At 41.9% G+C, this 15,579-nt stretch overlaps 1 protein-coding gene across 19 annotated transcripts in view; it reads left to right on the forward strand.

Moving 5' to 3' along the window:
* Positions 1 to 15,579, forward strand: part of AMBRA1 (autophagy and beclin 1 regulator 1) — a 203,982-nt gene that overhangs the window by 28,386 nt on the left and 160,017 nt on the right. The window contains exon 1 of one of the 19 annotated variants that reach the window (XM_063640854.1): positions 3,152 to 3,451. The exons of 16 other annotated variants lie outside the window; for them this stretch is intronic. The gene's annotated coding sequence lies outside the window, so the exon portion shown is untranslated. Of the gene's footprint in view, positions 1 to 3,151; positions 3,452 to 15,579 lie in introns of those variants that run through there. 2 more of the 19 variants (XM_063640850.1, XM_063640856.1) reach the window with 2 other exon arrangements.

The following is a 15,579-nucleotide window of genomic DNA, read 5'->3' on the forward strand; positions in this document are numbered from 1 at the left end:
GCCTGGCTAATTTTGTATTTTTAGTAGAGACGGGGTTTCTCCATGTTGGTCAGGCTGGTCTCAAACTCCTGACGTCAGGTGATCCACGCACCCCAGCCTCCCAAAGTGCTAGGATTACAGATGTGAGCCACCACGCCTGGCCTTTTTTTTTTTTTGAGACAGTCTCGCTTTGTCACCAGACTAGCCTGGAGTGCAGTGGTGTGATCTTGGCTCACTGCAACCACCGTCTCCTAGGTTCAAGTGAATTCTCCTGTCTCAGCCTCCCGAGTTGCTGGGATTACAGGTGTGCGCCACTATGCCCAGCTAATTTTCATATTTTTAGTAGAGACGGGGTTTCACTACGTTGGCCAGGCTGGTCTCAAACTCCTGACTTCAAGTGATCTGGCCGCCTCTGTTTCCTAAAGTTCTGGAATTACAGGCGTGAGCCACTGCACCTGGCTGATGGTTTCTTTTAAAGAAATGAGGTTTCTCATCAGGGTGCCGTGTGGCTCATGCCTGTAATCCCAGCACTTTGGGAGGCTGAGGTGGGAGGATTCCTTGAGCCCAGGAGTTTGAGACCAGCCTGGGCACATAGTGAAACCTTGTCTCTACAAAAAATAAAGAAAATTACTGGGGTGTAGTTGTATACATCTGTAGTCCCAGCTACTGGGGAGGCCGAGATGGGAAGATCACTTACTCCTGGGAAGTCAAGTCTGCAGTTCAGTTGAGATCCTGCCACTACACTTCAGCATGGGTGACAAAAACGAATAAAAAACAAACAAAAAAAGAGATGAGGTCTATGTTCTCTATGTTGTGGGCTGGTCTTGAACTCCTGGCCTCAAGCAATTCTCCTCCATTAGCCTCCTGAGTTAGCTGGGTTACAGGCGTGATCTACCTTGCTTGGCTCTCAAATGTTATATATAATTATTTAAGAATAGGAAGCAGGCCAGGCACGGTGGTTTCAGCACTTTGGGAAGGTGAGGCAGGCAGATCACCTGAGGTCAGGAGTTTGAGACCAGCTTGGCTAACATGGTGAAACCCTGTTTCTACTAAAAATATAAAAAATTAGGTGTGGTGGCATGTGCCTGTAATCCCAGCTACTCAGGAGGCTAAGGTAGAAGAATCGCTTGAACCCGGGAGGCGGAGATTGCAGTGAGTTGAGATCATGCCATTGCACTCCAGCTTGGGCAACAAGAGTGAAACTCCTTCTCAAAAAAAAAGAACCAATGTTGCATTATATTTATTATACTATTAATTTATAGGAAAAATTTAAGTTTCTCCTGAATTAATTCATATTTTCTCAGGCTCATATTCATAGAAAAATAGAAAGTGATCCTAAACTATTGATTTCTCCCTTTAATCTGCTCCCCCACCCGCAAACATAACACATATGGTGGAACCCTTTTCAATAAGTGTCTCCACTATCCACTTGGGACTTAGGCCCAAAACTTAGGAATCACTTTTCATTTCTCTCTCACACCTCAAATACAGTGCATCTGTAATTCCCTTAGCTGTTTCTCCAAAATATATTCTGAGTATGACTATTCATCTCTTACATTGCTATAACCCTGGCCCAAATTCCCATCATCTTGTCATTTCCTTAGCTAAAATCCTCTAATAGTAACCCATTACACTTAATAAAATCCAAATTTTATCATGGTCTGCTGGTACCAACCTGTCTTTATTCTCTCCCTTGTTAGTGGTGCTCCAGCCATGTTGGCCTTATTTCCGGCCTTTGCATGCGCTAAGCTTACCTGTTAGGGACCTTAGTACTTGGTACTCCTCATTCTCCTTGAAATATTTTTTTCACCTGCCTCTTTTCTCAAGGTTTCTATTTCAAGATGCCAGTCTTAACTCAAACGTCATCTCAGAGAGGTTTTCTCTGGCCACCCCAGGTAAAAGGGTGTGTGTGTTGTTTTCTTTCACCTGCCATATTTTCTTTCTAGCCTTTTTCAGTACTTGAAAGTATTATTAATATTTAATTATATAAAAATCACATAAGCTTTTTGGGGGCAAGAATGTTCTTCTTTACCATAGTATCCTCAGTGCCTAGAAGAGTGCCAAGTACATAATATCTGCTTAATCAATGCTTGTTGGTTATTTATCAGTGCTTTTACATCCTTCCCCATCCTTAAGTGTTCTTTATTTGGAAAGTTGGGGAAATGGAATCCAGCTTCTACTCAGATTTAAATAACTAGGTTCTTAAATCTAATGCCTTCTTTTGATTGGCTAAGAAATGTGATTGGCATGGTAGGGTGGCATGTTGGCCTTTTAGCATAAGAACTCTGCGTTTAATAATTTGACTTCTTTTCTTGAAGCCTTGAGGGAAATTTTTTCTTTCCCTATTTTAGTCAGCCAAGAACCTGACCTGGGCTGACTCTTAAGATTGGAAAACACTGAACACAGTATCTACTAAGCCAAGCAAGGACTGGGAGTGTAGCTCTGATACTATCTGAAGGAAAAGCCTGAATTCAAATCATGCTTTGGCTCCAGACTCATCGGTGAATCTAGATGAATTTCTTAACCTCTTCCAGGTTTTGTTTTTCTTATTTGTCTGATGAGTAATCACATCTGTCCTAGGACTTGTGAAGATTCCTGGGTTAATGTTCTCAAGCTTTTTTTTTTTTCTCACAATATTCTTTCCTTTTTTTTTTTTTTGAGATGGAGTCTCACTCTGTCACCTAGGATGGAGTGCAATGGCATGATCTCGGCTCACTGCAACCTCCACCTCCTAGGTTCAAGCGATTCTCCTGCCTCAGCTTCCTGAGTAGCTGGGATTACAGGCATGTGCCACCACGCCTAGCTAATTTTTGTATTTTTAGTAGAGACGGGGGTTTCACCGCGTTGGCCAGGCTAGTCTCGAACTCCCGACCTCAAGTGATCCACCCGCCGTCGCCTCCTAAAGTGCTGGGATTACAGGCGTGAGCCACTGCGCCCGGCCCAACAATATTCTTGCTGTAGCTCCAGGGGTTTCCAGGAAGAATTGGGGACAATGTGGTGCTCCCAGGAAGGAGTTGGATTCTTTCTCAAAGACTATGCAGAGAATAGAAAGATGTGATCCTTTATGACTTGAAATCGGCCCTACTCTAGCCTCCTGATACTGTTGGTGGATGAAAGGTATGTTGTTGCCAAAGTCATTAGGTCTGTTTGAGGCAGCTGGTTTCAGTTCCCGTTTCTGGGGTTAAGCTGTTTTGCCTCTGTGAAATTTCTTCCATCAGAAGCTACTCTTTTTTTGTTGCTTGCTAATAGGAAATCTTTTGCCATTTCTGTACATTTAAGAGTAGCCTTATTAGTCTTCTTGATTCTTTTAATAGCTTGAAACCAAAAAATCGAGCTTCAGTTTCTTCTTGGTTTAGTGCTTTCCTCCTTGTTCTTCCTTCTGTTTTTAGGAGTTCTTGTGTTCTCAGCGCACTGTTTTCTCCGGAATAATTTGCAGATAAAACTTCGTTTCTTTTTTCTTCATCCTTCTGAGGTAAGTGGGAGTAAGGAAAATTGTCAGTCTCAAATTTGGGTCTTATGGCTTTCTATTTCCGGTTTTGATCACACTTTGTTTTGAGCACAAGCTTTCCCGTATTTCAGACATTAGGCAGCATCATTGTGAGTTACTTTAGAAAGCTGTAGTAAGCAAAATCCGTAGCAGGAAAGCTGGTGCCTCACTTCTCCCCCCTTATTATAGTTATAATAATTAGAATTTACTCAGTTTTGTATCTTCAAAACATTTTGTAAAATTGTCAGCCCATTTGTGATATACCCTATACAGAGGTCGGTCTTATTTTGAGTTTATATATAAAAAACTAATGCTGCTGCCTGTGTGCAGTAGATGTGCAGGTTCTGTCTGTTGACAGTTTATTTCTGGGATTTTGGCTTCTTATAAAGAAAGGGACTGTGTATAATTTTAATTGATTGATCTTAGTTCTGTTGAATTATTTGTTTTCAATTTGTCAGGTGGTTAATTAGAGATAATATACTCTGTGGTTCTTTATAATCACTGTAGTTTACTTTGCAATCTTTCTCTTAGAACTGTAGGTGCCAGACTTCTTTGTGTGAACTTGTGTTTATCACATACTCTGGTTATTGTTCTATCTTGAGTTTTACTTTGAAAAGTAGTAATCTTGTCTTGAAATTTTATAACGCATTTCTCCTAAGATTCTCCAAGGATTTTATTCCTTTAAGATAGAAGGAAGGTATTATTACTTTCAGTTTACATATTGGAGGAAAATATGAAATTCATCGAGGATATGATTTGTCCAAGATTATATAACAAGCCAGCGATAAAAATCAGTTATTAAAGCTTCTTACCTCTTAGTCTTATCTTTATTTATTAAATCACTGATTCTTGTTATAGACTTAACTGATACTCCTATATCCCCAGATTGCAGGATCAGCTTTCTTAGGGAGTAAATTAGGATGAAGGTTTTGTATTTAGTATTCTCAAGCTTGAAAGGTGTAATATCCCATATTCTCATCTCTGCTATCAGAATATCCACTGCCTCTGTACTTTGTTCTTAATATTCCGTGTTTCAAATAGGATAAAAAAATTTTACTGCCGTTTTTGAGGGTTATTTTTCTTTCTTCTTCCCTACTTATAGTTGAGGTAGTGATGGATTACTTCTTCGCTTACTCTGTTGCCTGGCGCTCTCGTGATCAATGACATGTGCATAATGAAATGACTGGCTGAAATTAGGTTGGTAATGGTGCAAAGCCTTGTCTTTACTTTTCTTTTCTTTCTTTCTTTTTTTTGAGACAAGGTCTCACTCTGTCATCCAGGCTGGAGTACAGTGGTGTGATCTTGGCTCACTGCAACCTCTGCCTCCCGAGTTCAAGCAATTCTCCCATCTCAGTCTCCCGAGTAGCTGGGATTACAGGTGCACGCCACCACGCCCATCTAATTTTTGCATTTTTAGTAGAGACGGGGTTTCACCTTGTTGGCCAGGCTGGTCTCAAACTCCTGACCTCAGGTGATCCACCCGCCTCGGCCTCCCAACGTGCTGGATTACAGGAGTGAGCCACTGCATCCAGCCTAGGTTTTTCTTTTTAAGGTATTTGACTTGTAGAAATTGAATTTATGACCTTGAACTCATAACCACCACACTTTTTAAAACTCTAGATGTTGCTGTTTATGATAGTTTTGGGTTCATTTGGGATCTTTTCACAACTCTGAATATAAGTAAATACACATATTCATGCTCTTCTACGCTAGACATTGTGCTAAGTACTGGGACTATGACAGACACGTTTTTTGCCCTCACAGAGTTTATAATCTAGTGAGGAAGAACGAGTCCTAAGAAAGGATTACCAGTGTGATAAAATAAACTTATTTTGAGATATCTTTGGTTACCTAAATTTATTAATTTCCTATTTTCAGAAAAACTTCTTGTTAGAGTATTGAGCAGATAGTGGGTTTTCTGTAGAAAATTCTTTTTTTTTTTTTTTTTTTTTTTTTTTTGAGACGGAGTCTAGCTCTGTCACCCAGGCTGGAGTGCAGTGGCGCGATCTCGGCTCACTGCAAGCTCCGCCTCCCGGGTTCACGCCATTCTCCTGCCTCAGCCTCTCCGAGTAGCTGGGACTACAGGCGCCCGCCACCACGCCCAGCCAGAAAATTCTTGATATTTGTCAGCTAGATATTAGTAGATATTAGGTAGGTAGTGTGTTTTTTGTTTGTTTGTTTGTTTGTTTGTTTGTTTTGAGAGGGAGTCTGGCTGTGTCACCCAGGCTGGATTGCAGTGGCGGGATCTCAGCTCATTGCAACCTCCACCTCCCGGGTTCAAGCGATTCTCCTACCTCAGCCTCCTGAGTAGCTGGGATTACAGGCATGTGCCACCATGCCCAGCTAATTTTTGTATTTTTAGTAGAGACGGGGTTTCACCGTTTTGGTCAGGCTGGTCTCGCACTCCTGACCTGGTGATCTGCCTGCCTTGGCCTCCCAAAGTGCTGGGATTACAGGTGTGAGCAACTGCGCCCGGCGATATTAGGTTAGCATTGTTTTAGTTATCTATTGATGTACAAAAACCACCACAAAATTGGTGGCTTAAAACAATAAAGATTTATTTTGTCTCATAATTACTTGGGTTAGGAATTTGGGCAGGACTTGTCTGGATGGTCCTTCTCCCCTGTGTAACATCAGTTGTGCTTTGTTCGTCTGCTTTCAGCTGGTGGTTGGGCTAGGTTAGAAGGTCTAAGAAGGTTTCACTCATTTGCTTGGTATCTTGATAGTCTTCCACGTGGCTTCTCTCTCTCCACATGGTATCTTATCATGCAGGTCCTCTCTGAGTCTTGCTCAGTCGCCCAGGCTGGAGTGCAGTGGCACAAGCTGGGCTCACTGCAACCCCCACCTCCTGGGTTCAAGTGATTCTCTTGCCTCAGCCTCTCCAGTAGCTGGGAGTACAGGCATGCATCACCATGCCGGGCTATGTTTGTTTGTTTTTTTGAGTCAGGGCCTTGCTCTGTCACCCAGGCCGGAGTGTGGTGGCATGATCATGGCTCACTGCAGCCTCGACCTCCTGGGCTCAGACCATCCTCCCACCTCAGCCTTCCGAGTAGCTGGAACCACAGGCACATGCCACCATGCCCAGCTAATTTTAAACAGTTTTTGTAGAGACGGGGGTCTCACTATGTTGACCAGGCTGATCTTGAATTCCTGGACTCAAACAATCCTCCCACCTCAACCTCCCAGGGCAGGGATTACAGGTGTGAGCCACTGTGCCTGGCTGGTTTTATTTTTTGTTTTTAAGGAGGTGACAGTGGTAAGATCTTTTTTTTTTTTTTTTTGAGACGGAGTCTCGCTCTGTCGCCCAGGCTGGAGTGCAGTGGCGCAATCTCGGCTCACTGCAAGCTCCGCCTCCCGGGTTCACGCCATTCTCCTGCCTCAGCCTCTCCGAGTAGCTGGGACTACAGGCGCCCGCCACCACGCCCGGCTAATTTTTTTTGTATTTTTAGTAGAGACGGGGTTTCACCGTGGTCTCGATCTCCTGACCTTGTGATCCGCTCGCCTCGGCCTCCCAAAGTGCTGGGATTACGAGCGTGAGCCACCGTGCCCGGCCAGTAAGATCTTTTATATGAAATGGTTTGGAGACCTCTACAGTGGACGGTCTCATTTTGCCTAGAAGAATTTTTTTAAATTTAATTTGTCTGACTGTTTACAGGGCTTTGTGGCCTAAACTTTTTATTTTTAGAAATTAAATATTATGTGTTCTTATTACCATTTTCTTTCTTTCTTTCTTTCTTTTTTTTTTTTGAGATGGAGTCTCACTCTGTCCCCCAGGCTGGAGTGCAGTGGCGTGATCTCGGCTCACTGCAACCTCTGTGTCCCAGGTTTAAGTGATTCTCCTGCCTTAGCCTCCTGAGTAGCTGGGACTACAGGCACATGTCACCATGCCCGGCTAATTTTTTTTTTTTTTTGAGATGGAGTTTCGCTCTTGTTGCCCAGGCTGGAGTACAATGGCACAATCTCTGCTCACCACAACTTCCACCTCCCGAGTTCAAGCGATTCTCCTGCCTCAGCCTCCCAAGTAGCTGGGATTACAGGCATGCACCACCATGCCTGGCTAATTTTGTATTTTTAGTAGAGACGGGGTTTCTTCATGTTGGTCAGGCTGGTCTTGAACTCATGACCTCAGGTGATCCACCCGCCTCAGCCTCCCAAGGTGCTGGGAGTACAGGCATGAGTCACCGCACCCAGCCCTTATTACCATTTTCATACTAATTCTTCATTACAGAATGAAGCTATTATTCTACTATAAGCATTTTTCATATGGTAAATATTTTGATCCTTGTGGTAGCCCTGTGATATACATACTATCAATAGTCACATTTTATGGATGAGGAAACTGAGGTACAGTCAGGTTAAGTAACTATTCCTAGAAATCAAGATACCATCATATACCAAGAAAAGGATGGAGCTGGAATTCAATCAACCATTCTGACTGCAGGGCCCATATATACAACTATACATACTGTTTCTAATTTGGATGTTATGGATAATAACAATAAAATAAACATCACTCATGACTTCTCCACCTAGAGTTAACCAGTTAGCACTTTGCCATATCCTTGGATATCCTTTGCACACAATAGATACACAATTCAAGGAATAGTTGGAGTTTTTCTGCTTCTAGGTGTGTTTGCCTTCGGAATGTGTCGTTTACTGTTCTAAATTTATGATGCTTTTCCCCACATTCTCTGTACCCCTGTAAATTCAGTCTAGTCTAAGAGTCACACAAGAGCTGTATGACACAGGAGTATGGAGTCAGGTGTGAGTGCTGGCTTGTGGTGCTTACAGTTTGAACTTTGGTCCTACATGATGTTACTTGAAGTATCCTGAAATGGCCATAGGAAAGTCCTATTAATAAAAACAAAGCTGCCAGTAGTAGAAAACCCTGTGTATTTCCATCCATGTGGATGGAAAGAGTACTGGGGCAGTTTTAGGCTTCTAATTAAAAGCCTGAAATTTTGTAGTTAATTTTCCATTTGGGTGAACTTTACTTATGCAAGTGGTCTTAGAATTAGTATTTAAAGGATCTTTAAAAAAATAATTATATCCTTGGGTTAAATCAAGTTATGGAATATATGTCAGTATTACATGGTTGGTTTGACTCTTAGACTTTGCCCACATGGGCATAGAGAAGTGGAAGAGAGATGTAGTTATTCAAATAAATGAGGAGATTGGACTCCATTTTAACAGCTTCTTTCAGGTCTATAGTTTTCTGAATCACACTCCTAAATGCAATAGGAAGGGGAAGATTTGGGGTATGAATTATTAGTGAGGTTTTACATACAGCTCTAAATCGTTGGTTCTGGTCTTTAATTCACTTTACCTATGTAGAGGGAGCCCAAATCACAATGAATTATTTTTGCCACAAAAACATACTTTATTTTCTCCCTGAGCACTTTTTACTTTGTTTTCTGGTAACAGCCTTTGACATAATTCTTAGAAATCTGTTACTCTTGGGAATTGTGGTGTCTCTGGGGTTTCAGTTGGCCCTATTGTTTGGTGAGGGAAACCATAGTGAACCTCAGAGGGGATTCAATAGTCATAAAAACAACAGAAACAAGATTCATATTTCCACAGCGCTTTTCTTATTTGGAGTCTCATAACAACCCTAGGAAGCAGACATTGTGATCCTGTTTTACAAAGGAGGAAACTAAGCCTCAAAGAGGTTAAGTACCCCCAAAGTCGTATAGCTAGAAGGTGGAGTAAAATTGCTGGCATAAGATAATCAAATTGCACAAGGAACCTCTAAATCTAACTTTTAATTCCCATTGGGTTGTGGCATACTCTCTAGATGGTTTTTATGAGTAGTTGTTAAATATAATTGTCTCTTAGAATTAAATAGAGAAAATCTGGAAAGGTAGTTGCCTTCTCACCTTTGGAGAGTAATCAGTCATGTTATTGGGAGTGGGAGTATGTGTGTGTGGAAATGGGATGGAATCTTGGCATTTGTCTTTTTTTTTTTTTTTTTTTTTTTTTTTTTTTTTACGACAGGGTCTCACTCTATTACCTGGGCTGAAGAGTGCAGCGGTGTAATCATGACTCACTGTAGTCTTGACCTCCTGGACTCAAGCAACCTTCCCACCTTGGCCTCCCACCATGCCTGACCGGCATTTGTCTTATGTACATATCCTAGCCATGTCTTTTGCTTCTACTTGGATAAGCTTTTGGTGACTGAGAATTGATTTTGGGGACTGTGTGACGGTATCACAAAGACTCTTCTTGGTAACCTTTGTCTCAGTCTGCTTCACTTTAAGGGACAGATTGGGAAACTTGTTTCTTCTTCCTTTTTAAAAGAGGAATGAAAAACACAATTGACTGGCACTTCCTCCTCATCAGCAGCCCTGTGTGACTTCAGTTTGACTTAGCTCCCTTTGTTCTTTACAGGGAACACAGTAAAATTTCTTCTCAGGTGGCTGGTAAGAGCATATCAGGAGAGAAGTCCCTTTTTAAAGCAACAGCAAATATTTTTCTTCAGACGAAAGAGAGATTGTGTAATTGTTTTACTCCCTCTGACTTCTTGCCATCAGTAAAGCTTTCTCTTGTTTGACCTGTTAGTGTGTTTAGGTCCCTGGAAATTGATAGAAATGTTGTTTGGTAATCCTGATGTTTAGATTTTTGTCTTGATATTGGTATTTGTAGCTACTCTTTCCCCTTTCTGAATCCTGTAGGAATCTGAGGTTGCATCACAATTTTCTGAGTCATACAATACTTGTGACCTGTATTTTATTGTTCCTCTTGAGTAACAGGAGGTCAGAAGGTCGGTTTTTTTATTTTTTATTTTTAGGAATTGGACTGCTGCTGTTTCCACCACACCTTGTGAGATTATAAATGGTTTAAATGTACTTCTTTGAAAGTGCTTTTATATTGCACTGTTAAGACAAAGGATTCTCAAGATGTTTCTTCTGAACTTTTTTTATATTGGGTAAAAGAATTGCAGTAGAGGGTTCAGGTAAACTAATAGGAACTGTATTTTTGGCACTTTCCTGGTTAGTAATTAATCACTTACGTGGCAGTTTGGCTGAAGGGCAACCCTGGGTTCAGGTCTAGACTTCTGATCCTAATCCGTGAGTTGTCAGGGTTACTAAGGAGATAATTTCCTTCCAGTTAGTTCATCCTTAGCCTATTCAGGAAGTTGGCCTGAAAATGTTGATATTTTCAGTACATGTTTATGCACTAATAAGTGATGAGAGCTATATCATGAGGATACAGGCTAGAATTTGTTTCTTTGTCACTCCTTAGGTAACTGTGCTGTGTATGACTAGGAACTTGGTGACTTTTTTTGTTTTTGTTTTTGTGTTATTTTTGAGATCGAGTCTCACTCTGTCACCCAGGCTGAAGTACAATGGCGCGGTCTCAGCTCACTGCAAGCTCCACCTTCCAGGTCCAAGGGATTCTCCCAACTTAGCCTCCCGAGTAGCTGGGACTACAGGCGTGAGCCACCACACCTGGCTAATTTTTGTATTTTTAGTAGAGACAGGGTTTCACTATGTTGGCCAGGCTGGTCTCGAACTCCTGACCTTGTGATCTGCCCGCCTTGGCCTCCCAAAGTGCTGGGATTACAGGTGTGAGCCACCGCACCTGGCCGAACTTGGTGTTTTCTTACTGTGAAATCTTTCTGACATTTACATCTTAGTACTCCAGTGAGAGAACTCCTTCAACACAGGCTGTTAATGTTTTTTTTCTGTCTGTATTTGGATACATCTGGTTGTGTACTCTTTAGATTGCAGCCTTTTGTGAAATGTAAAGAGCCAATTATTGTTTGGCATTTTACAATAAGTAGTTATTACTTTTTAAAAAAGCGAATGGTGGCCAGGCATGGTGGCTCACGCCTGTAATCCCAGTACTTTGGGAGGCTGAGGCGGGTGGATCACCTGAGGTCAGGAGTTCGAGACCAGCCTGACTAACATGGTGAAACCCTATCTCTACTAAAAATACAAAATTAGCCAGGTGTGGTGGCAGGTGCCTGTAGTCTCAGCTACTCGGGAGGCTGAGACAGGAGAATTACCTGAACCCAGGAGGGAGAGGTTGCAGTGAGCCGAGATTACGCCACTGCACTCCAGCCTGGGTGACGGAGCGAGACTCTGTCTCAAAAAAAAAAAAAAAGTGAGTGGTGAGGTTTGGGCTTCTGGTAATAATAATTTTTAAAATTAAAAAGTGAAAAAAAAACAGAAACTTGCCTATTAAAATTATTAAATCACCAATAATGCCACTACTGAAAGACAACCATGGTTAGTATTTATTGTATTTCTTTTGTATCCTTTTTCTCCAAGTATTTTTTAAACAAAGTTGGGATTATACTGCATATAGAATTTTGTGTTCTTTTTTCACTTAACATATACTTATCGCATAATTTAATTTTTTTTTTTTTTTTTTTTTTTTGAGACAGAGTCTCGCTCTGTTGCCCAGGCTGGAGTGCAATGGCAGAGCTCACTGCAACCTCTGCCTCCCGGATTCAAGTGATTCTCCTGCCTCAGCCCCCTGAGTAGCTGGGATAACAAGCACGTACCATCATGCCTAGCTAATTTTTGTATTTTTAGTAGAGACGGGGTTTCACCGTGTTGGCCAGGATGGTCTCAATCTCTTGAACTTGTTATCCACCAACCTCAGCCTCCCAAAGTGCTGGGATTACAGGTGTGAGCCACCGTGCCTGGCCTTTTTTTTTTTTTTTTTTTTTTTGTGATAGAGTCTCACTCTGTCACTCAAGCTGGAGTGCAGTGGTGCCATCTCGGCTCACTACAACCTCAGCCTCCTGGGTTCAAGCAATTCTCGTGTCTCAGCCTCCCAAGTCGCTGGGATTACAGGTGTGCACCACCATGCCCAACTAATTTTTGTATTTTCAGTAGAGATGGGGTTTCGCCATGTTGGCCACGCTGATACCGAACTCCTGACCTCAAGTGATCTGCCTGCCTCGGCCTCCCAAAGTGCTGGGATTATAGGCGTGAGCCACCGTGCCTGGCCTCATTTAATATTTAATTTAATTTATTTTTTTGATTAATTAATTGGTTAATTTTTTTTCTGGAGATAGACTTTCACTCTGTCACCCAGGCCGGAGTGCAGTGGTGCGATCTCGGCTCACTGCAACCTCCGCCTCCCAGGTTCAAGCGATTCTCCAGCCTCAGCCTCCCAATTAACTGGGATTACGGTGCTTGCCACCACGCCCAGCTAATTTTTGTATTTTTAGTAGAGATGGGGTTTCACCATGTTGACCAGGCTGGTCTTGAACTCCTGACCTCAGGTGATCTGCCTGCCTTGGCCTCCCAAAGTGCTGAGATTACAGGCATGAGCCACTGCGCCTGGCCTAATTTTTGTCTTTTTAGTAGAGTAAATTTTGTGTATTTAGTAGAGTAGGTTTTGCCATGTTGGCCAGGCTGGTCTCGAACTCCTGACCTCAGGTGATCCACCCACCTCGGCCTCCCAAAGTTCTGGGATTACAGGCGTGAGCCATCACGCCTGGCGTCGCTTAATATTTTAAACAAAATTTTTGATAAAGATAACAGATTTACCTTTTTCAAAATCTAAAATTTCAGCACCTAGTGCAGTAGTTTGCACCAGCCTGGGCAACATAGCGAGACCGCATCTTTAAAATAGTTTTAAAAGTTAGCTACTCTGGAGGCTGAGGCAGGAGGATTGCTTGAGCCCAGCACTTTGAGGCTGCAGTGAGCCATGATTGCACCATTGGACTCCAGCCTGGGTGATAGAGTGATACTCTTTCTTTAAAAAATAAAAATAAAAAACCCCCACAAACTAACTAAAATTCCATTTCAAAAACACTGACAGGTATTGCATCCATTTTTGTTTCCATTTATCTAGTCCCTCCAGTCCCCAGTGCATTACCATTAGTTTTTCTTCTTATTCAAAGGTAGCTTTACTCGATATATTGTTTTGTACCTTGCTTTTTTTCTCTCTCGACAATATATTTTGGACAGCTATTCTTTTTTTTTTTTTTTTTTTGAGGCGGAGTCTCGCTCCGTCGCCCAGGCTGGCGTGCAGTGGCGTGATCTCGGCTCACTGCAAGCTCTGCCTCCCGGGTTCATGCCATTCTCCTGCCTCCACCTCTCGAGTAGCTGGGACTACAGGCACCCGCCACCACGTCCGGCTATTTTTTTTTTTTTTTTTGTATTTTTAGTAGAGACGGGGTTTCACCGTGTTAGCCAGGATGGTCTCGATCTCCTGACCTCGTGATCCGCCCGCCTCACCCTCCCAAAGTGCTGGGATTACAGGCGTGAGCCACCGCGCCCGGCCTGGACATCTATTCTTATCATTAGCCAGAGAATCTTCCTTGCCATAGATTAGTCATCCAGGATCCTTTAGATGGACACTCAGTTATCCTCAGTTTTTGCTATTGTAAGCAATAAGACAGAAGTAGTAACTACTCTGCACCAATGTTTAAGGGAAATTTATTATTTGTACAAGAAAGCCAGCTAATACATGTAGAAATAATGACAGAATTAGCAAATCAGTATTTTCAGCATCTCCCCCTGTTAAAAAAGTACAAGAGAGAATCATCAATGAATGCTAACCCATTAAATAAAAAGTTGAGAAGGAATAGGATATTTACATGATGCCAAATAATTGCCACAGATTGCTAATTGTAAAGGGGGAGATGTTCCTTTATAAAGAGAGGTCTGGCTGTTAACAACCTCAACCAGGTAATCGTCTTTCAGCAAATGATCACTAATGATGGTACAGTCTGAAAATATGTGCCACCTGATGTACTCCACCTTGAGGTATATAGGCACATCAACTGTGACGCACTGTCACCAAAAACATTTAAACTAATGAAGATTTTAGACCTAACCTACTGTTTACAGGAAATAAAGGTATAGAGAGGCAAGCTAAATGCTACTATGAGGAAATAATCAGTTGAGGCTAGGATGTAAGGCATTCTAACAAGTCAACTCTCCTGATCTTTTAGAAAAGCTAGTGTCGGCTGGGTGCAGTAGCTCATGCCTGTAATCCCAGCACTTTGGGAGGCTGAGGTGGGTGGATCACCTGAGGTCAGGAGTTCAAGACCAGCCTGGCCAACATGGCAAAACCTGGTCTTTACTAAAAATACAAAAATTAGCTGGGCGTGGTGGCAGGTACCTATAATCCCAGCTACCCGGGAGGCTGAGGCAGGAGAATTGGATGAACCCAGGAGGCAGAGGTTACAGTGAGCCGAGATTGCGCTGTTGCACTCCAACTTGGGCCACAGAGTGAGACTCTGTCCCCCACCCCCCAAAAAAAGAAAGAAAAGCTAGTGTCACAAATAAATGAAAACATAAGCAAAACAAAACGTGGAGGCCTTTCTAGGATAAAGGAGACTAAAGAGACATAAACGCCTAAAGTCGTTGCTTGAGTTTTGATTAGATTCTGGATTTTTTTTAAGTCAACCATAAATGAATTTTTTTGGACAATGGAGAAAATTCGAATGATAATTGAAGTATTAGATGATAATTGGTATAGTAATGTTATTGTGGTTATGAGGCAGAACGTCCTTCTTCCTAGGAGGTGCATAATGAATTAAATATGTAGGGTTAAAGTGTCTTGATACCTACTGAAATAATTCCAAAATTATACAAAAAAAAAAAAAAACCTCAATGTAGCCATATCTCTATCCATGGAGATAGATGAGGCAAATTTGGCAAAATGTTAACAATTCTTGAGTCTAGGTGGAGAATAGTGTATGTTTATTGTACCATTCTTTCAACTTTCCTATATTTTTAAAAACATTCATAGTGGAGCTAAAGAAACAATGCCACAATGGATAACATTGTATATGTGTAGATATTCTTTTGAAATACCATTTTATCAGGCTACATAGTCCATTGTATAGACCACAATTTGTTCTTTAATCATTACGCTTGTGTGTATTGTGCTGCTAGTTGCCATTTTAGTAGAATTTTAATTTGTGATGAAGTTTTCTCCTTGTTAAGTCTTGTGGTAGATGAGAAAAGGAGCCTGACTTTTTTGTTTCTTTCCCTTTCCTTCTCTGTCCTCTACCCTGGATCTTTAGTGGAGAAGAGAAAATGAGTGAGAAAGGTACTCCCAAATAATCTTTTTTTTTTTTTTTTGAGACGGAGTCTTGCTCTGTCGCCCAGGCACTGGAGTGCAATGGCACTATCTCAGCT

The sequence above is a fragment of the Symphalangus syndactylus genome, chromosome 6 (genome assembly GCF_028878055.3).
Source record: "Symphalangus syndactylus isolate Jambi chromosome 6, NHGRI_mSymSyn1-v2.1_pri, whole genome shotgun sequence".
Lineage (NCBI taxonomy): Eukaryota > Metazoa > Chordata > Mammalia > Primates > Hylobatidae > Symphalangus > Symphalangus syndactylus.